This window comes from Sciurus carolinensis, chromosome 10 (genome assembly GCF_902686445.1).
Source record: "Sciurus carolinensis chromosome 10, mSciCar1.2, whole genome shotgun sequence".
NCBI classification, from domain to species: Eukaryota; Metazoa; Chordata; class Mammalia; order Rodentia; family Sciuridae; genus Sciurus; species Sciurus carolinensis.
In genome coordinates this window covers 99,768,959-99,791,500 of record NC_062222.1, presented here as the reverse complement: position 1 = coordinate 99,791,500, position 22,542 = coordinate 99,768,959, and the positions used below count along the sequence as shown (strand labels likewise).

Below are 22,542 nucleotides of genomic sequence, written 5' to 3'. Positions count from 1 at the left end.
CCAGCATTGTATATAACCATTCCTTATGCAGTCAGTACCTTTATGACTGCATTGACTGCATAGCAGATTTTAGAATGTGAATCTTGGAAATGAGTAGACCTAGAACCGCTCCTTATTTGCTTTCTGCTTTTAGAGTTACCCAAAAGGGTAATTTTAACCTGGGCAAGCATCTTTTGTTGTGGATGGCATTTGAGATTTTTTTTTATTTTATTTTTTTATATTTTTTTGCAGTGCTGGGGATTGAACCCAGGGCCTTGTGCTTGCAAGGCAGGCACTCTACCAACCGAGTTATATCCCCAGCCCACTGAGATTATTTTTGATAACCTTTTATCTCCAACTCTTTCCTTGTTTCCCCTTCCCTTGCCCAGCCCTTATATACCCTAAGCCTGCCAGAGGTACCCATAGGCTTTTATTAGCTTGGCTAGTTGAGTAGATTTAGGAGTTTATTTTTTTCTTCTGTTAAATCATCAGAAGACATGGAAGATACTCAATGATAAACTTGCACATGCCACACACACTTCACATGGAGGTGGGCGACAAGAAGTCACCTCCCACACCGGGCACTCTGGAGCGTAGTGTAGAAACTGCTTAGCTTCCTATGTGGATGAGCAGCCTCACATCAGAAACTACAGACTGTTGAAAACGATTGGCAAGGGGAACTTTGCAAAAGTGGCATTGGCCCGACACACATCCTTACAGGCAGAGAGATTGCAATAAAAATAATTGACAAAACTCAGTTGAATCCAAGAAGTCTATAAAAGCTCTTCAGAGAAATAAGAATAATGAAGGTTTTAAATCATCCAAACAGTGAAGTTGCTTGAAGTTATTGAAACTAAAAAAAACAAAAACAAAAACAACAACTCTACTTAATCATGGAGTACGCAAGTGGAGGTAAGGTATTTGAATATTTAGTTGCATGTGGAAGAATGATGGAAAAAGAAGCAAGAGCTAAATTTAGACAGATCCTGTCTGCAGTACAGTATTGCCATCAAAAGTTGATCATTCACAGAGCCCTCAAGGCTGAAAATCTGTTGTTAGGTGTGGAAATGAACATTAAAATAGCAGATTTTGGTTTCAGCAATGGGTCCACTCTTGGCAGTAAACTAGACAGGTTTTGTGGTGGTCCTCCATATGCACCCCAGAGCTCTTCCGGGGCAAGAGGTAGGATGGGCTGGAGGTCCGTGTGTGGAGTCTTGGCATTATTCTGTACACCCTGGTCATAGGGTCGGTTCCCTTTGACAGGCAAAATCTGAGGGAACTTGGTGTTACAAGGGAAATATATAACCTCTTTCTACATGTCCACAAACTGAGAAAACTTTCTCAAATGCTTCCTGGTGCCAAACCCAACGAACAGAGTCACTCTAGAGCAAATCATGAAGGACAGGTGGATCAACACAGGGCATGAGGAGGATGAACTTAAGCCCTTTGTTGAACCAGAACTGGACATCTCAGATCAGAATCTACAGATGTCGTGGTAGGACTGGGATATTCACAGGAAGAAATTCAAGAATCTCTCAGTAAACGAGATACGATGAAATCACAGCTGCATACTTGTTGGGGGAAAAATCCTGCAGAGGTGCGGCCAAGCAGGGACCTCACCATCACCCGCCAGTCTCCTCACCACAAGGTGCAGAGAAGCGGAGACGTACAGGGGCCATGCTGGCCCGCCCATTCCTTCAGCTGTGGCATACTGGAAGAGGAGTCACACCAGCACTGCAGAGGGTGGCCTCAAAGAAGACGGAATTCCCTCCAGGAAATCAGATGGCAGTGCTGTGGGAGGAAACAGAATTGCTCCAGCCAGTCCCACGCTTGGCAATGCACGTAATTCCAACAGGGTGGGTGTTCCTGAACCAGAAAAGCCCCGCTGTCCCCAGAAGTGGCACAGCATCTGCAGGAATGACCCAACGGATACCCGCGTGTGCAACTGAGAGAACCACGTGACATTCAGTGATCTGAAATGGCAAGAACAGCACCATTCTTTTATTTTTTAATTTATTTTTATTGTAAACAAATGGGATACATGGTGTTTCTGTTTGTACATGGAAAACAGCATACCATTTGTGTAATCATACATTTACATACGGTAATGATGTTTGATTCATTCTGTTATTGTTTTCCTTCCCCCGACCTCTCCCACCCCTCTTTTCCCTCTATACAGTCCCTCCTTCCTCCATTCTTACCCCTCCCCATCCCCCGTTATGTGTCATCATCCGCTTATCAGTGAGATCATTAGTCCTTTGGTTTTTTGAGACTGGCTTATCTCAGCATGATATTCACCAACTTCATCCATTTGCCTGCAAATGCCATAATTTTATTCTTCTTTATGGCTGAGTAATATTCCATTGTATATATATATACCATAGTTTCTTTATCAATTCACCAATTGAAGGACATCTAGGTTGGTTCCACAATCTGGCTATTGTGAATTTAGCAACTATGAACATTGATGTGGCTGTATCTCTGTATTATGCTGATTTTAAGTTCTTTGGGTATAGGCTGAGGAGTGGGATACCTGGGTCAAATGGTCGGTCCATTTTAAGTTTTCTAAGGAATCTCCACACTGCTTTCCAGAGTGGCTGCACTGATTTGCAGCCCCACCAGCAATGTATGAGTGTACCTTTTTCCCCACATCCTCGCCAACAACTATTGTTACTTGTATTCTTGATAATCACCATTCTAATTGGCGTGAGATGGAATCTTAGGGTAGTTTTGATTTGCATTTCTCTTATCACTAGAGATGTTGAACATTTTTTCATACGTCTATTGATTGCTTGTAGATCTTCTGTGAAGTGTCTGTTCATATCCTTAGCCCGTTTGTTGATTGGGTTATTTGTATTCTTCATGTAGAGTTTTTTGAGTTCTTTATATATTTTGGAAATTAGTGCTCTATCTGAAGTATGAGTGGCAAAGATTTTCTCCCACTCTGTAGGCTCTCTCTTTGCATTGCTGATAGTTTCCTTTGCTGAGAGAAAGCTCTTTAGTTTGAATCTATCCCAGTTATTGATTCTTGCTTTTATTTCCTGTGCTATGGGAGTCCTGTTAAGGAAGTCTGATCCTAAGCCAAGAAGTTGAAGATTTGGACCTACTTTTTCTTCTATAAGATGCAGAGTCTCTGGTCTGATTTCAAGGTCCTTGATCCATTGTGAGTTGATTTTTGTGCAGGGTGAGAGATAGGGGTTTAGTTTCATTCTGTTGCATATGGATTTCTAGTTTTCTCAGCACCATTTGTTGAAGAGGCTATCTTTTCTCCATTGCCAATTTTTTGGCACCTTTGTCTAGTATGAGAAAATTGTATTTATTTGGGTTTGTGTCCATGTCCTCTATTCTGTACCATTTTGGTGCCAATACCATGCCGTTTTTGTTACTATTGCTTTGTAGTATAGTTGAAGCTCTGGTATTGCGATACCCCCTGTTTCATTCTTCCTGCTAAGGATTGCTTTAGCTATTCTGGGTTTCTTATTCTTCCAGATGAATTTCAAGATTACTTGCTCTATTTCTGTAAGGTACATCATTGGGATTTTAATTGGAATTGCATTGAATCTGTATAGCACTTGTGGTAGTATGGCCATTTTGACAATATTAATTCTGCCTATCCAAGAACATGGGAGATCTTTCTATCTTCTAAGGTCTTCCTCATTTCTTTCTTCAAGTTTTGTAGTTTTCATTGTAGAGATCTTTTACCTCTTTGGTTAGATTGATTTCCAAGTATTTTATTTATTTATTTATTTATTTATTTATTTATTTTTGAGGCTATTGCAAATGGAGTTGTTTTCCTCATTTTCCTTTCAGATGTTCCATTGCTTGCGTATAAAAATGCTTTAGATTTATGCATGTTGATTTTATAGCCTGCTATTTTGCTGAATTCATTGATGAGATCTAGAAGTTTTCTGGAGGAGATTTTTGGATCATTTAAATATAGAATCATGTCATCAGCAAATAGTGACAGCTTAAGTTCCTCTTTTCCTATTCATATCCCTTTAATTTCTTTAGTCTATCTAATTGTTCTGGTTAGAGTTTTGAGGACAATGTTGAATAGCAGTGGTGAAAGAGTACATCCCTGTCTTGTTCTCATTTTTAAAGGGAATGGTTTCAGTTTTTCTCCATTAAGAATGATGTTGGCCATGGGCTTAGCATAAATAGCCTTTAAAATGTTCAGGTATGTTCCTACTATCCCTATTTTTTCTAGTGTTTTGAGCATGAAGGGGTGTTGTATTTTGTCAAACGCTTTTTCTGCATTAATTGAAATAACCATATGATTCTTATCCTTAAGTCTATTGACATGATGGATTACGTTTATTGATTTATGAATGTTGAACCATCCTTGCATTCCAGGGATGAACCGCACTTGATCATGGTGCACAATTTTCGTAATACGTTTTTGGATACGGTTTGCCAATATTTTGTTAAGGAGCTTTGCATCTATATTCACCAAGGATATTGGTCTAAAATTTTCTTTCCTTGATGTGTCTTTTCCTGGTTTGGGTATGAGGGTGATATTTAGGTTCATAGAATGAGTTTGGTAGAGTACCCTCCTTTTCTATTTCCTGGAATACTTTGAGAAGTATTGGAATGAGTTCTTCTTTGAAGGTCTTGTAGAACTAGGCTGAGAATCTGTCTGGTCCTGGGCATTTCTTGGATGGTAGGTTTTTAATGGCTTCTTCTATTTCATTGCTTGATATTGACCTGTTTAAATTGTGTATGTCCTCCTGGTTCAGTTTGGGAGGAGCATATGTCTCTAGAAATTTGTCAATGTCTTCGGTAGTTTCTATTTTGTTGGAATACAGATTTTTGAAGTAGCTTCTCATTATGTTATGTATCTCAGTGGTGTCTGTCATGATATTTCCTTTTTCATCACGAATTTTAGTAATTTGAGTTTTCTCTCTCCTTCTCTCTGTTAGTGCGGCTAAGGGTTTGTCTATTTTGTTTACTTTTTCAAAGAACCAACTTTTTGTTTTGTCAATTTTTTGAATTGTTTCTTTTGTTTCAATTTCATTGATTTCAGCTCTGATTTTAATTATTTCCTGTCTTCTACTACTTTTGCTGTTATTCTGTTCTTCTTTTTCTAGGGCTTTCAGCTGTAATATTAGGTCATTTAGTTGTTGACTTTTCATTCTTTTCTGGAATGCGCTCCATGCAATGAATTTTCCTCTTAGTACTGCTTTCATAGTGTCCCAGAGATTTTGATATGTCGTATCATCGTTCTCATTGACCTTTAAGAATTTTTTTATCTCCTCCCTGATGTTTTCTGTTATCCATGCATCATTCAAGAGCATATTATTTAGTCTCCAGGTGTTGGAGTAATTTCTCTTTTTTATTTTGTCATTGATTTCTACTCTCAGTCCATTATGATCTGATAGAACACAAGGCAGTATCTCTATTTTTTTGCATTTCCTAAGGGCTGCTTTGTGGCATAACATATGGTCTATTTTCGAGAAGGTTCCATGTGCTGCTGAGAAGAAAGTGAATCCGCTCGTTGATGGATGGAATATTCTATATATGTCTATTAAGTCTAGGTTATTGATTGTGTTATTGAGTTCTATGGTTTCTTTGGTTGGTTTTTGTTTGGAAGATCTATCTAGTGGTGACCGTGGTGTGTTAAAGTCACCCAGAATTACTGTGTTGTGGTCTATTTGATTCCTGAAATTGAGAAGGATTTGTTTGATGTACAGGGATGCACCATTGTTTGGGGCATAAATATTTACTATCGTTATCTTCCTGATTTATGGTTCTCTTAAGCAGTATAAAATGTCCTTCTTTATCCCCTCTGACTAACTTTGGCTTGAAGTCCACTTTATCTGATATAAGGATGGAAACCCCCGCTTTTTTACTGAGTCCATGTGTGTGGTAGGTTTTTTCCCATCCTTTCACCTTTAGTCTGTGGATGTCTTTTTCTATGGGATGAGTCTCTTGTAGGCAGCATATTGTTGGGTCTTTCTTTTTAATCCATTCTGCCAGTCTATGTCTTTTGATTGATGAGTTTAGGCCTTTAACATTCAGGTTTATTATTGAGATACGATTTGTATTCCCAGTGACTTGGGCTTATTTTTGGTTTTTAAGTTGGCTTGGTGTCTCCTTTGAGTGGTTTTTCTCTAAGGTAGTTGGCTTGGTTTCTCCTTTGAGTGGTTTTTCTCTAAGGTAGTTCATCCCTTTGCTGACCTACATTGTTGTTTTTCATTTCCTCCTCATGGAACATTTTATTGAGAACATTCTGTAGCACAGGCTTTCTATTTGTAAATTCTTTTAACTTTTGTTTATCGTGGAAGGATTTTATTTCATCTTCAAATCTGAAAGTTAGTTTTGCTGGGTATAGGATTCTTGGTTGGCAACCATGTTCTTTCAGAGCTTGAAATATGTTGTTCTAATACCTTCTAGCTTTTAGAGTCTGGGTTGAGACTTTTAGAGTCTGCTGCTATCTGTATTGTTTTCCCCCTATATGTAATCTGATGTTTTTCTCTCACGGCCTTCAAAATCCTATCTTTATTTTGAATGTTAGGTATTTTCATTATAATGTGCCTTGGTGTGGATCTGTTGTGATTTTGTGCATTTGGTGTTCTGTAAGCCTCTTGTGTTTGATTTTCCATTTCATTCTTCAGGTTTGGGAAATTTTCTGATATTATTTCATTGAATAGTTTGTTCATTCCTTTGGGTTGTATCTCTGTGCCTTCCTCAATCCCAATAATTCTTAAATTTGGTCTTTTCATGATGTCCCATAGTTCTTGGATATTCTGTTCATGATTTCTTACCATCTTCTCTGTTTGAGCAACTTTATTTTCAAGATTAAGTATTTTGTCTTCATTGTCTGAGGTTCTGTCTTCCAAGTAGTCTAGTCTTTTGGTGATGTTTTCCATTGAGTTTTTAATTTGGTTTATTGTTTCCTTCATTTCAAGGATTTCCTTTTTTTTTTTAGAATCTCTATCTCTTTGTTGAAATGATCTTTTGCTTCCTGCAGTCTACAGTTGCTCTTTCAGCTTATTGGTATTATCATTCATTGCCTGCATTTGCTCTCTTATCTCATCCTTTGCTTCGCGAATCATCTTAATCATGTATAATCTGAAGTCCTTTTCTGACATTTCTTCTAACATACTGTCATTGGATTCTATTAATATAGAATCTAGATTTGTTTGCATCATTTTCTTCCCTTTTTTTTTTTTTTTTTTTTCATGTTGTTCATGTATCTTCCCCTCTAGCAGTGCAGATCTGGGGTATTGCAGATTTCCCCCATAGGCTTATAGTGGCCCTATAGGTTTCCAAAACCTTTTCTTTAAGGGGAGATCAATATTAGCAGTGCCCAATTCAGACACTATGCAATCCTAGACCAAATAGCCCCTATGAGGACAATAACAATATTGTCATAATAAATAGAATGAGTTAAAATATTATCTTCAGTAAAACAAACAGATTTGCAATAAGGTCTGCAGTTTCTAATGGAGGACAAAGAGGATGCAGAGGGATGTAGGATGTAGCTGTTAACTGGATAAGAGAAGAATATACAGAAGTTCTAGATAATAGAAAGGGTGAGAGTGTAATCAAAAGAAATTGGATGTTAGCATGCAAAAAAGGGAGAAAGAGACTCTGAGGGAACAGGTAAACAAAAGGAAAAGAGAGCAAGAAAAGTAAAGAAATAAAAAATTAAAATTTTTTAATAAGGAGAAAAAAGAAAATCTACAGTATAATGGTCATATAGTAATGAAACCTCCCAGAGTTCAGTAGCCTGATGCTTGAGAGGTACCTGACAATGAACTTTAAGCCTCCAGTAGGTGTCTCAGGATGGGATTTGCCCCACCCAAAGATCGGAGTTATGGCTTCCAGGATTATCCAAGATGGCCACTCTGGCTTCCAAATGTGTTGGCAAATGGGGAGCTGCAGCTCAGGGTGTGGACGTGGGCAGCTGTAGGTCCTGGAGGTGGGGTGCGGATGGTCAGGTAGGGGTCCTGAAGGTCAGGCGTTTGGTGTGGTTGCGGAATCCTGGAGGCCGGGTGTAGTCTGTCTGGGGTCCTGGTGATAGGGCACAGTCAGTTGGTCTGGGGGTCCTGGTGGCAGGGAGCAGTCAGTCAGTGTGAGGGCCCCAGAGGCAGGGAGTGATCGGTTGGGTTAAGGGATCCTGGAGATGGAGCTCAGTCTGGCCAGGGGTTCTATGGGGCCTGGCTGTTGTCTCAAAATGGCAGCAGCCACGTGTAACCAAACCTGCAGGTACTGTGACAGTGAACTTCCAGGCAACAGCAGGCAGCTGGTGCTCCACTGGCGGTTGGCAATCAGTTTGCTGACTGTTGTCAGACAATCAGGAGGTGAACCTCCTCTGCTGGGTGATGGATAGGTGTAAGGCAGGGGATGGACAGGCGAGAGGCAGGCAAATGGCGGATGATGGCAGACTGCAGGTGATCACAGTAGACAAATGGGGTAAACAGCAGGGGATCCATAAGCACAAAAACTGCCTCACCAAGAACACAGCACCATTCTTGATCAAGAACTCCAGTTGCTTCAACCCACAGAATCAGTAGTGCCACCACCTGGCCGAATCTTCTTCCGGAGAGGCACTGGTCCTAGCACTTTCCACTGCCAGCTTTGGGAACGGCCAACCAAAGCGTGCCAGGGCCTCCTGCCTCGCCCAGCTTGTCCCACGAAGCTACGCCACTGCCCCAGGCTCAAAGTGGAGGTGCCAACTCATCTTTTTCATAGTCGCAACGTCTCTGCTGAGCAAAAGGTCAAGAACAAAGAAGAAAAACTTCACTCTCCGCGCTTCACCTGGAGCATGAAAACCCTAGTCCCACGGATCCCAGTGACATGATGGGGAAATCCGCCAAGTGCTGGATGCCCATAGCTGCCTCTATGAACGGACAGAGCTCTTCCCGCTCTAGCCCGCCGGTGGTACCGGTTCGCAGAGAACCCGGTGCGGAGGGAGATGGAGGTGTGGACACGCCCAGACTCTCGGATCGGGTTGGGTCCAAGCGGAAATCAGGGACATCCGGAGCTCTGGAAAAGATTGCTGCCAAAATTGCCAATGAGCTAAAGCTGTAACCCAGTCATTATGGTGTAAATTAAGTAGCAATTTAAAGTGCTTTCCCCGAACACTGATGGAAACGTATAGAATAATATTTAGGCAATAACGTCTGCATCTTCTAAATCATGACAGTAAAGTCTGAGGACAGACGCACGCCTGGGAGCGGAAGCCGGCCTTTTCTCGGAATGCACGTGTGACCCTGTGCCTCTGTCTGGTTTCCATTGCCCCGGGGTCAGCGTGTGACACCGTCTGCGTGGGTCTCCTTGCTGGTGTGAGTGGAAGGTGAGTGTGCAAGGAGTGTGCGTGGGCATCTCCTTACTCTGCAGCCACCTTTGTTACCAGTACCTCTGTGGGAGATCATTTGGTGCTAAAACATTACAATTGCCAAGGAGCAAAATACTGAATTACTGCTAAGAGTTAATCCTTAAGACTAGTTGATAATTAACACAGGTTGACAGTTCATGCCTGTGGTTTTGTGTTTGTTGCTTTGTGTGTTTAAGTGCAAAAGTTTTAAATTTATAGTTGCGAACATTGCATGTGTGTGTTTTTCTAAGTGATTTCACAAGATAATTAAAAATTCAGTTTTTCTTAGTAAAAACAAGTGATTGTGGGATGGAATTTATTATGATCCTTTAAAATTCAGAATTATTTTAAGGCAGCCATATTGGAAGTTGCATATTGACCTACTGAACCTAAATAAGAGAACTTTCTCTCTCACAGCCCTGACATATTGGACTTTAACTATTCCTTTTTTCTTTTTTTAAAGGTTTCTTAAAATGATTGTTATCCATTATGCTTAGCATCCAATGTATTCTTTGAGACCACTCTCTAAATCATATTTTTATGATTCACTAGCCTGATTAGCATAAAGCATCCAGTTGAAAGTAGAGTTGAAGTGAACTATTTAATTCTACTAAAGAAAACTTAGGAAAGAGATAGACCTGCTGCTTCTCTAACACGATTTTAATGAGACTGCTTGAGTTGAGTACTGTTCTGCATAAGTAAGGATGCAAATCCCTTGAGGTTCTATTTCTGACTCTTCCAGAGGCTTTGCTATTATTCCCAGAGCAAGAGGGAACCTGTCACTATTTTTTTCCATCTGCAAAGTGCAGGCTATGCTTTCAGATTTTTTCATAGGAGTAGCAGGACTAATGAGCACCACAAATGACCTTGGCCTATTTTGTGATTGCATATGCATCCCCTATTGCCATATTTTCATAAGAAATGAGAATTCGCTAATTTTTTTTTTCCTGATGATTTAATATAAGGCTAAAACTTTAAAATCTGGAATGTGTAATTGATCAGCTGTGCTTCAAAATTCAGTTTCTAAATTTAAACAAGAGGAAAATAAGATAAATCTTTCAAGTGAGAATCAAAACCATAAGAAGGAAATGAACAGTTGCCTCACACATGGAGGTCTATTTCTTTTTCTTTCTCAGGAAGGTACTGTTTATTTTCAGTAAAATTAGCAAGAATATCTGAAATGCATTATTAAATCTTAAGTTGAATGAAACTGGGCTGAGAATGTAGCTTTGTGGTAGAGCGTGTGCAAGGCTCTGTGCTCAATCCCCAGCATCATACAACACACACACACACACACACACACACACATACACACTTTTTTTTAAATGTAAACACATGGGGTACAACTTGTTTCTCTGGTTGTACATGAAGTAGAGGCATACCATTTGTGTAATTATACATTTGCGTAGGGTAATGGTGTTTGATTCATTCTGTTATTTTTTCCCTTCCCCCACTCCTCCCACCCCTCTTTTCCCTCTATACAATCCCTCCTTCCTCCATTCTTGCCTCCCTCCCACCCCCCATTATGTATCATCATCCGCTTATCAGTGAGATCATTCGCCCTTTGGTTTTTTTGAGATTGGCTTATCTCACTTAGCATGATATTCTCCAATTTCATCCATTTGCCTGCAAATGCCATAATTTTATTATTTTTTATGGCTGAGTAATATTCCATTGTATATATATACCACAGTTTCTTTATCCATTCATCAATTGAAGGATATCTAGGTTGGTTCCACAATCTGGTTATTGTGAATTGAGCAGATATGAACATTGATGTGACTGTATCTCTGTAGTGTGCTGATTTTAAGTCCTTTGGGTATAGGCCAAGGAGTGGAATAGCTGGGTCAAATGGTGGTTCCATTCCAAGTTTTCTAAGGAATCTCCACACTGCTTTCCCAAGTGTCTGCACTAATTTGCAGCCTCACCAGCAACGTACAAGTGTACCTTTTTCCCCACATCCTCGCCAACACCTATTGTTGCTTGTATTCTTGATAATTGCCATACACACTTTTTAAAAAAGCAATTTGCTGTCTTCATGGGAATTTACTTGGGAAGATTATAGCAATTCATTTTAGAATGACTCTTGATCACACAGAGATCTTTCCATCAATCCTAATACACTTTTTCTTTTGTTCGTTTGTTTGTTTCTTTTTTTTTTTTTTTTTTTTTTTTTTTGTGGTACTGGGGATTGAACCAGGGCCTTGTTCGTGATAGGCAAGTACTCTACTACTGAGCTATACTCCTAACCCAAGAAATACAATTAAACTTGATTTATCGGGGCTCCAGGTAGTCAGAAGATTCTTGTATTGACTTGTCTTAGTGCATTTTCTGTTATTAAAACAGAATACTAGAGACTGGGAAATTTTCAGAGAAAAAAGGTTCATTTTGGCTCGAAGTTCTGGAGGCTAGAAAGGCGTGACTATCTGGTGGGTCTCTGGTGAGTGCTGCTCCATGCATGGTAGAAAAGCAGAAGGGAAGTGGGTACAAGCAGAAGAGCACATATGTAAGAGAAAAAGACTAAAACCTCATGAGGGAAGGTGCCAGGCTCGCTTTATAACAACCCACTGTTGAGTAACTAACTCAGTCTCTCCGGAAAGACATGACCCCATTCCTGAGGGCAATGACTGATCATCTCCAAAGACCCTACCGCCCAATACTGCTACATTGGAAATCCAATTCAACATGAGTTTTGGTGGGGACAAACCATAGTCAAACCATAGAACCATCCTCGGTGGCTGTTACTGTCCTATATGACTGTGAGAGAGCTCAGTTCTTACTTCAGCAATTGGGTGAGGCGGACATGATAATCGTACTTGTTTTTGAAAGACAGAGTCCAAGTCAGAATCACAGGGAATAAAATCAACCACTTCAAAATGTCGAGCTGGTTAGTGGGCAGTGCTTCATTCCTCATCCCTGCAGTTTCCAAGTGAACAAGTGTCCAACAGAATAACATGCTTGGCTCACCTCTGCTCCTTCCTTATTGCTTCCCAGGGAAGGAGGAACATCTCTGCCTGGCGAGTTTGAAGAGTGAACCAAATGGAGGGCAGCCAGGTCTCTGAGGCCTGCTGACCTGCAAGAGCTTTGGGGAATTCTGTTTTCTGTACCTGAGTCCATTCAACATACTTGCTTGGTGCTTCTTGCCATCTGCTATGAATATTCACTCTTTGGATCCTGGGATAAAGTTTATATAAAGCACAAAGGCTACCTCTATTCATAAAATCCCTCAAATCAATTCACCTCATTTCAGTAACTCAGAGGAGAAATCACCCTTTTCATGGATGCTGATTGTTTTAGTTCACTTTTTTTTGCTGCTGTGACAAAAAGACCAGACAAGAACAATTGTAGAGGAGGTAATGTTTATTTGGGGGCTCAAGTTTTCAGAGGTCTTAATCCATAGAAGGCTGCCTCCATTGCTTGGGGCTTGAGATGAGGCAGAATATCATGGTGGAAAAGTGTGGTGAAGGGAACCAACTCACAGGTGGTCAGGAAGCAGAGAGAGCTAAACTCGGCTTACAAAATATGTACCCCAAAGGCGTACCCCCAGTGACCCACCTCCTCCAGTCATACCCTACCTACCCACAGTTACCACCCAGTTAATCCTACCAGGGGATTAATTCACTGATTGGGTTAAAGTTGTCATTACCCAATCTTTTCACCTTTCACATATGAGCCTTTGGGGGACACCTCATACCCAAACCATAACACTGATATTCAGATAAAATTAGAAATCTGTCTTTTGCTCTTGCTTGGGTCCTTCTGTTCTCTTGATGGTTGTAGAAGTCAGAGTGAGTGGGAACAATGAAACATTTTTACTTTGTACCTTGCCAGCTGATATTTGTATTGAGACAGCGGTATGAGGATGTACTACTCTTAGGCCTAGCACCGTAGCTAATACTTATTTAATACTAAACAAATATTTGTTGACTTAATGAATCATCAAATTCAAAGTTGAATTGAAAATGTTGAAAAGCAATTTTAAGGGGTTTCATAATCCCCTTTAATCAGTTTCCCGTAACAGTAGGTGACTTCAGGGGTCTTATCAAGCTCCTTTTGGAAGACACCCTCATGGAGGCTGCTATGGTTCAGATAAGTGGCTCCCAAAAGCCCATGTGTTAAAGGCTTGGCTCTTGGGGTGGGAGCTGGTGGAATCTTTAGAAGGTGAGTCTTAATGAAAAGTCCTTGGGACATTGGGTTGTACCCTCTAACAAGGCTGTAGCACTACAGTTTCTTCCTCTTCCTTTCTTTGTCTTCTGGTCATGAAATGAGGTGCTCCTGGCAGAACGTGCTGCCTCACAAGAGGTTTGAAGGATGGGGTCCCTGGATCATGGCCTGGAACATCCAAAACCATGAGCTTTAATACCCTTTTATACCTTTTTCTCTGAGGTATTTGCCTCAGGTATTTTGTTATAATGACAGAAAACTAACACAGAGGCCGTGAGTATTCAGTATTTGTCACACAAAAGAGGTCATTACCACATAAATTTAGATCTCACACACATTCTCACACTACATAAGTAGAGACTTTGGATGGGAATAGTTTAAAAAGTTAGAGACCATCCTGGACTTTGATTGCAAAGAAAATGATGTCACCATTCTGAGACCAGAAGCTCTAGCCTGTGTCCCATAAAGGCTGCCACATTATGGTCCATTTAGCTGTTAGCTGTGCTTCACAGGTTCCTTTTGACTAAATATACATTTTCTAATTTCTTGGAGTTTTCACAACAGAAATGGCAACTGTCTACCTTGCTCCAGCTCCCTGCCACTCTCCTCCAATTGTTCATCTCCTTTCCTCGACTTCTGAGGACTCGTCATGAGCTGCCTGGGTGAAGTGTGGTCTGCACATCCCTTCATGCACTTTATCAGATGATAGGTGCTTAGTGAGCACTGACTATATACTGCCCCTGAGTTTTGTGCCTGTGGATACGATGATTGAAGCATGGTTCTAACTCTTGGGAGCTCATGGATAAAGACCTCACAGGAAGTGATGCAGTCGGGGCAACATCAGGCTTTGGGGAGAAGGAAATGGGGCAGGGAGCCAACCAACCTGGGAAGATTCCAGGAGCAAGACTGCCTTCTTCAGATTTGTGTGCCCCATAAGCACATCCGTTTATGAGGTGGAATTCAGAGCCATGAATACATCCTATACTCAGACCAAAAGGCTTTGGGAAGCTGAGCATGTTCCTGGGAGAGAAGAGTTATACATGGGCTCTGGAAAGGAAGGAAAGTTCAACAGACATTACAGAAAACATCAGGAGTTTAGGATTTTGGGCTTGGAAAGATAATTTATACATTTTTTCAGTGGGGACTTGTTGGTATCCTTTTAAACTTAGTCTTAGGGAATCATGGTTAAGTGGGGGAAAGGTCCATTGACTAAAATTCCTTTTAACACATCAGGAAAATTGTGTGTGTGTGTGTGTGTGTGTGTGTGTGTGTGCATGTGTGTGTGTTTGTGTGTGTGTGTTTGTGTATGCTGTAGGTATTGTTACCATCTTTCTGAGAAGGTTTGTGGTTTCCTAACAAGCTTCCACATCATAAAACACGCACTTGTATAGACAAGTTGAGGAAAAAGCCTGATTGACATTAATCTCAAATGTATTGCTGGGAAGGTCTTTTTGTTTGGACTGTCTTTGAAGTGAAGATCAGAGGTGATTCTTTGTCACCCACAAAACTTTGATGTTTGCCTGCATACCACTCACAGCCAGGATGTAAACACCAACATATACCTGCAAATCCACAATCAGTTTATGATTAGGTGGGAAATTTGTTAAGAAGACCTTAATTTGTTATTGTTCAGTTGTAACTTTGAAATGTGCCTAGGAATCCTGGAGGGAAAGTTAGCTCCAGAGCAGAAGCATTAACATCTATTAACAAAGTCTACTTAAAAAAATAAAAAAACAGTTTAACCGACTGCAAATGAATGCATCAAAGTGACAAAGAAAGGATTTGCTCTAGTACAGTTGGGGGTGGGGAGTCAGGATGTGAGTCTCACTGCTGGGCATACTGGACTAAGCCTGGGGTTTTGGAAGAGGACAAGCTCAGCTTTGAATTGGGTTCTGTCAATTATTAAGTGTGTGTCCTCAAGGAAATTACATCTTCTCCAGGGTCCTTATAAATAAAATTAAGATAATAATATTACTGTTAAGATTAAGTGAAATTACACATTTAAGGTGCTTAATATATAAGTAGATGCCTTAAGTGGTAGATATGGGATCTTGAGCACAATAGTCATTCCACAAAATTTTCATTCTTGATGTGGCATGAGTTTTAAATGTATAAAAATGTCCCAAAAACCTTACCTTACCCAGCTCTTCCTGATATGATATTGCCTTCTGTCCTTCCTGATTGCCATAGAAAGTCAAAGATAGCAGAATAGACTTTTCAAAGAATATGTTTAAGACCTGGTAGAGAACCCAAGCTCCAAACCTCAGTATTCCATACAGCCCTACAGTTTTCTTACATTATATTAACAAATGCATGGATGATTTGTGGTTATCATTAGCTCTTTCTTACAAATACTGTCCTCTCTTTAGTTAAGCCTGACATATACAAAAGGAGGTGAAAGTAGTGCCTATTCTTTAATCAATCGAATGGTCCTCCAATCTGTAAGAAAAGACCTATTGTGCCATGAAGCTTCAAGAGAAAGGAATGGGGGATTGATGGAGAAAAACCGCTGCCCAAACCATTGGAATAAGCGCGCGCACACACACACACATCCAAATATTCATCCATCTATCCATCTATCCTTCCACCCATCCACACACCCACTCACACATCTGTCCACCTGTCCACTAACAGGGAGGACACAGTGATACCCCACCTCATAGAGTTTACCTCCTGAGGATCCTTGAGGTGACTAATTTGCCAGCTAGATTGCCTTCATGTCAGATAAGCAAAAGGACAGCATTTTATCCCAAACATATGCCCCTTCTAAAAATTTGGAAAAAATGTAAATAAATGAAGAAAAGTATAATCATCTTTAACCTATTTCCTTGAGTTCATCAATTTGGGGGCGGGTACTGGGATTGAACTCAGGGGCACTCGACCACGAGCCACATCCCCAGCCTGATTTTGTATTTTGTTTAAAGACAGGGTCTCACTGAGTTGCTTAGTGCCTCACCTTTGCTGAGGCAGCTTTGAACTCGTGATCCTCCTGCCTCAGCCTCCCGAGCCTCTGGGATTATAGGCGTGCACCACTGTGCCTGGCTATCACGAACATTTTGATGTATCTCCTTGAGATTGTGTGTGCATGTATCTAACAGTGAAAGCATGCAATACCTATTTTGTCTGGTTTTAGTATTCACTCAATATTATATCATAGGCAGTTTTATATGCTTTTAAAGATGTTTAAAATATGATTTTCTGTGGTTGCATGATGTTCCATTCTATGGAGCTATAAAATTAATTTCTCCTAAACACTTAGACTTTTCTCCTTTTATGTTTTGCTACTGTAATTAATACTGCAATGACATCTTTAAACTTAAACCAAAAATTGTTCCCAAATCTCCAATTTTTTTCTTAGGAGAGATTTTTAGAAGCGCAAGTTTCTAAATCAATGAACATGGAAGTTTTGTGGCTTTTCCAAATTGCTATCAGAATGGAAAAGATTCCATTAAGGAACATCTGGATAAATTAAGCAAGAGTTGGGTTCAGTGGTTTTGGTGGTTTGCATTAATCACACTGACATTCCTATCTGAATGACGGTGTCTTCTTATAGGTCAGTTCTTGGACACAAGCTTTTTAAATGGTGGGTTTGAGAGGGTGACTCTGAGCGCTGCTACATACTGTGAACACTGTTTGAGTGTTTCTATTTCTCCTTTTCTTTCTGCTCACCTCTCCCATTTCCTCTTACCCTTCTCACACACAGCTTTTCAAGCCCCACCCCAACCCCTACTCCTCCATGTAATGCCAGCAACCCATGTTAACAAGCTGGTAGGCATCCTTTCATAAGCTTCCTCATGCTCACAAATCAGATGGACATTTGTATACACACACACACACACACACACATCTTATTACTTCACAGAAATCACATTCATTACACTCTTCCCCATAGAAGAGAGATAAATAGGAAGCAGTGTCTCTGATGGTGAGTTTAGCTGTGACTTTCTGGCCATCACCGAGGCAGTCCACTTAGAACCACCTGCTCCAGTCCTTTCAGTAATAGGTGCTTTGCTACAGTTTGGATCTTGAGCGTACCCCAAAGGCCTGTGGACAAAGGCGTGCCCCTGGGGTGGTACTACCGGGAGCGGTGGAGCCTTTTTGGAGGTGGGGTATAGTGGGAGATCTTCAGGTCGTTGGGGGCGTGCCCTTAAAGGAGACAGTGGGACCTCAGCACCTTCCAAGAGACGGAAACCCTAGAACAAGAGGGATCAACAGTGGTACCCTAGTCTGAGACCAAGGCTTCTGGAAACTCCTTCTAGAATAACTGGCAGAGTTTGCTTTGGAAGAGTGAAGAAGTGAGAGTTTGGTATCCTGAGATGATCAAAGCAGCAATCAAGAACCCATTCAAGACGAGTGGAGCTTGCATCTGCATCTGTTTCCTTGTTCTTCCAACTTTTATTCCATCCAAGCCACCATCTTATTGGGTGGTGCTGGCCATGCTGAGGGAGGGGCTCCACTTAGTTCACTATCCCACATTCCCGTCATTCCTAGACACACCCTTGCTGACACACCCAGAAACCTCTTAATCATTGGTATCTCTTAATCCAATCAAGTCGACAATTCAAATTAACCATTGCAGCCTCCAAAATTGAGAAAATACATTTCTGTTGTCTAAGCTGCTCAGTCTGTGGCATTTTACTAGTCAGCCCTAGAAAACTAACAGAAATGGGTAAACAATTGAATCAGTATTATTTATTAATCATTTTCCCTCCTTGAATTGAAATGCCATTTGATCAAGTATAAATTTGTATATATTATATATAATATATATAAATATGTTATATGTATTTATATATTATATAATATATACTTTGTGTGCAATACATAAATTATATTATAATATACATGACACATATAGTAAATATAAGATAAGTATTTTATATATTTGTATATATACACACATATAGTTATCAATTTATGAATTTTCTGTTCTATTCTTCCGTGTGTTTTTTCTTGTGTCTATACCATTTTATTGGTTTTATGGTATGCTACCCCCCACCTCTGTTCTTTCTTCCTTCACCACATGGGTAACTCTTTGAAAAATATCATCTTCTCCTGAAACACATGCATGTAGGTAGAAAGACCAAATAACACAATACAGCTTGTAATTAAAGCAGAAGCTTCTTTCCACCCCAGGAGTATGCTGATGACTAACAATTGACTCTCTCAAAAAGACAGCCAGCCTTGGTTGACAGTGCTTTCTCTGTGCCAGGTGTGCACACGCCCACTGTGGCTGGTTTTGAGCTGCCTCAGCAGGGAGCTGGAGGCATGTGCGATGCAGGAACCGGCCAGCTCCAGTTCAGCGCTGCCAGTTCCCGAGCCCCTTTTGCAAGCTTTTTAAAGCTGACTTTCTGATACTCACATTCATATCTTAAAGTTTTGCTTACATTATTAATTCCTGGTGTCTAAATGTTAGGCATCACCTATTGATTGGAAGATGGGATATCATCAAGTGTCTTTTCTATCTCCATCCTCTTACTTCCTCTCCCCGGGAAAGTTCCATCATGACTTTGTTTACGTGAATATTCAATATTTATTTTATTATAATTACCTTTTTATATGCCCAAATACATACCTTTGTAATGTGGTTATTATGGTTATATGCTACTTGCTCAGTCAAGGAATTTATAATTAAATGTCTTTTTGTAATTTTTTATTGTTGTTGTCATGCATTTTTAGATTTTTTTAATAACTCCTAATTAATTAATTAATTAATTAATTTTGTGTGGTGCTGAGGATCGAACCCAGTCAGTCCCTCACACGTGTTAGGCAAGTGCTCTACCACTGAGTTACAACCCCAGCTCCTTGTCATACATTTTAAAAACTTTTCTTTTCTTTTGGTGATTCAGTTTCCTCTCTCTATCCTGTTTCTCCCAGACTCTCCAAGAGTAAAACCCTATGTAAAGCAAAGCTGTGACCCTCAAAAGCTGTGATTTAGTGAAAATGTAAACTGGTATACTTGCTTTTGAGGCTACAAATAAAGACTGTTTCTCCTATTTTTTCTGGGTAGAAAAAATACAATTTTTTTTCAAGTGAAAATTACAACACTCCAATATATGACTCTGTGCTACCAGTGCAATCAGGGAAAACCCCAGGGTTAGAACTCAAAATAATATATACTGGTCACAGGTTGCAAATGCCTTTTGGCATGTGGCCAAGACAATTTCAAAACCACTCAGGAGGAAAGCATCAACTCAGGTCAGTCAGGATTTCTACTGATCAAGTGCAACAAAACAGAGGCTCATGAGAAAACATTAGCAAGCACAAGAAAAGGACTCATCATGAATGAAAGTCAGCAAGAAAAAAAATTAGATTCTCAAGGATTTAATATGCTGGAATTATTTGCTACAGAATATTATGCATAGTAAGCTTAAAGAAACAAAAGCTGGAAGTTAAAAATGAGAAAGGGACAGAAACATTTATAAAAAATTAAACTTGTTTGAGAAAGCAAAACAAAACAAAATGAATAGGACTCCAGAAAAACAATAATCACTGAAATTATACTCAATCCCTTTTCTGAAGATTTCCTGCCCCTTCATCTAATGGAGATGGGGATCTTCCCAATGCCAGGGCTGCCCATGTCCCTCCCACTGCTCTGCTCCCCTGAACTTGCAGATAATTTAAAATGTTCTCTTTGCTCTCATGTTGCTCTTTCTCCCTCTTCCCTAGAAACCTCCCGCTTCTTGTTTTAATTAGTTTTCCCCACCTTACTGCCCTTGGTAGCTGATGTCTTCTGTGGTTAAACATGGTTTGAGGGTGTCCCCTAGGGGTTTCCGTGTTGACAGTTCAGTGTGGTTGTACTGAAATGGTGGAACTTTTAAGGGGTACAGTCTAGTGCAAGGTGTTTGGGTTATTGGGGGAATCACCTTATGAAGAGATTAAGGTCATTCTCATGAGACCTTGAGTTAGTACTCAAGAAAGGTGTCATAAAAGAGTAAGTCTGGGCTGGGATGTAGCTCAGTGGTGGAGTGCTTTCCTAGCAAGCACAAGACTCTGAGTTAAAGCCACATATTCACCCAAAAATCAGTGGGCCTGGCCTTTTCCTTGCTCTCTGGTTTCCTTGCCATGTGGTCTCTCCCCCTTGCATATACTCCTTCCTTGATGTCTTCTGCAGGGGAATTTCACCAGAGCCTATACCAAGATGTCTGAACTTTCAGCTTCCAAAACCTCTTCTCTTTTTCTTCCTTTCTTTTTCTTTTCTTTCCGTTCCTCCCTTCCTCTCTCTCTCTCCCTCCCCTCCCCTCTCCTCCCCTCCCCTCCCCTCCTCTCCCCTCCCCTCCCCTCCTGTCCCCTTCCCTTCCCTTCCCTTCCCTATACCAGGGTTGAACTCAGAGGTATTTAACTACTGAGCCACATCCCCAGTCCATTTTTGTTTGTTCGTTTTTGAAAAAAGGGTCTAACTAAGTTCCTTGGGGTCTCAAAATACTAGCATTTGTTTGATAATTTCATATATAGCCATCTTTGTTGAATTTGAGGTTTTTCTTAGCAATGAATAATTTAGTAAAACATTGTTTTAGATGTAATCAAAATAACAAAGTGTAAGAAAGAACTGACTTCAATCAGACTTGGATAGTATGAAAATGAAAAATTTTTGCTGTGTATCTACTAAGGTAAAATATTTGAATGTCAAGGTTGAAAAACACCTTTTTTCAGTGTTCTTGTGAGGTTGGCTCTATCGTTCCTTGAAAAAATGACTATCATTTGCTGACTAGTTTTCAGAGTCAACATTTCCATAACAGGGTTTCTCTGTGTAGTCTCTGAACGTGTTTCTGATTGACATCAGAGCTCTCATCTGCATACTGTGTTCCTTTCCCTATGTTGTAATAATGTGGCACTCACTCCCAGATTGAGTTTCCTGTTTTTTCTGTAACAGTGAATTCACTTTACTCTAAATTGATGAGTGTCTCAAGTACATAAATCAGAGTATCTATGACCTCTATCAAGAGGCTCCAATCTGATTTAAAGTCAGTTGTCCTTTCTTACGCCTAATTATTTTGATCACATCTAAAATAATATTTTATTAAGCCATACATTGCTTTAAAACAACCCTGAAACAAAGTGAATAAAGATGTCTATCTAATATTACAAATGCTGATATTCTGAGGACCCCTAGGTCAGTATTCATTTTTGCTTAGGTATTTTTTATTTTGCATTACTGTAGAGCCCATTTAAGTATGTTTATTATAATTGTTGTTTTGGTATAAGACAAAACTCTAGTTACTTTAAGGGAAGAAGGTCAAAAGAGTTAGTTATTCCAAGGAAAGAATTTGCCATAAAGGTTTAGAAAATTCTTCATGTTGGAGGTGAATTTTGACTTTTGGGCATTGGCAAATTTGTGTCCAATATCCTTTCTATTTTTAATCCCCACAATTACCAAATACTACTTCTCAAAGTGATTGGAGAAAGACAGTTTCTCCATCATATCCCAAGTTTCCACAGACTCATGGGTCTCTAATTTAGCAGACTTCTTGTTTTTTCATTGATGTTTTGTCCAATGCTGAAGTTTTAACCATAATAGGATAATACATCTTTCATGTCTCAAAGATTGATTTTCCCATCTAACCTAGGATTATCTTGGCTCTTCCTAAATGTTCATCCTATGTAAATATTAAACTCAGTTTGTCAAGTTCCCCCCAAAAATCTTATTGGTAATTGAATTGAGATGACACTGTGTTATTGATTAATAGAGAGAAAGAAAAGCTTTGGAACAATATAATTGTTTGATGATTTGATAAAGACTGCCCATAAGAAAACATTTGAACATGGTATCTTTTGTGGGAAGGGAGAGATTTAAAATTCTTTCACATTTATAAGTTCTAGAAGATTTTTTTTTTTCCTCCTTTTTACTGTCAAGCATCTAAACTATCTTTCTGTTTGGGGAATTTCCTATTACATGACTCTTGCCAGAAAACTGGGCTTGTCTTCCAATATGATGGTTGAAATGATCAAACACCTGCTTTCCTCTGCCAGTATATATCTATGACAGGGAAATATGCTGTATGATCGGCTACGAGAACTTCTTGTATAGAATTTAAAATCTGGAACACATTAGCAAAGAATCAAGGACATTTGACTTT

The 22,542-nt window shown here is 39.9% G+C and overlaps 1 pseudogene; it reads left to right on the top strand.

Moving 5' to 3' along the window:
* The first annotated feature begins 519 nt into the window (after positions 1-519).
* On the top strand, positions 520-9,015 carry LOC124994659 (MAP/microtubule affinity-regulating kinase 3-like; annotated as a pseudogene).
* The last annotated feature ends 13,527 nt before the right edge of the window (positions 9,016-22,542 follow it).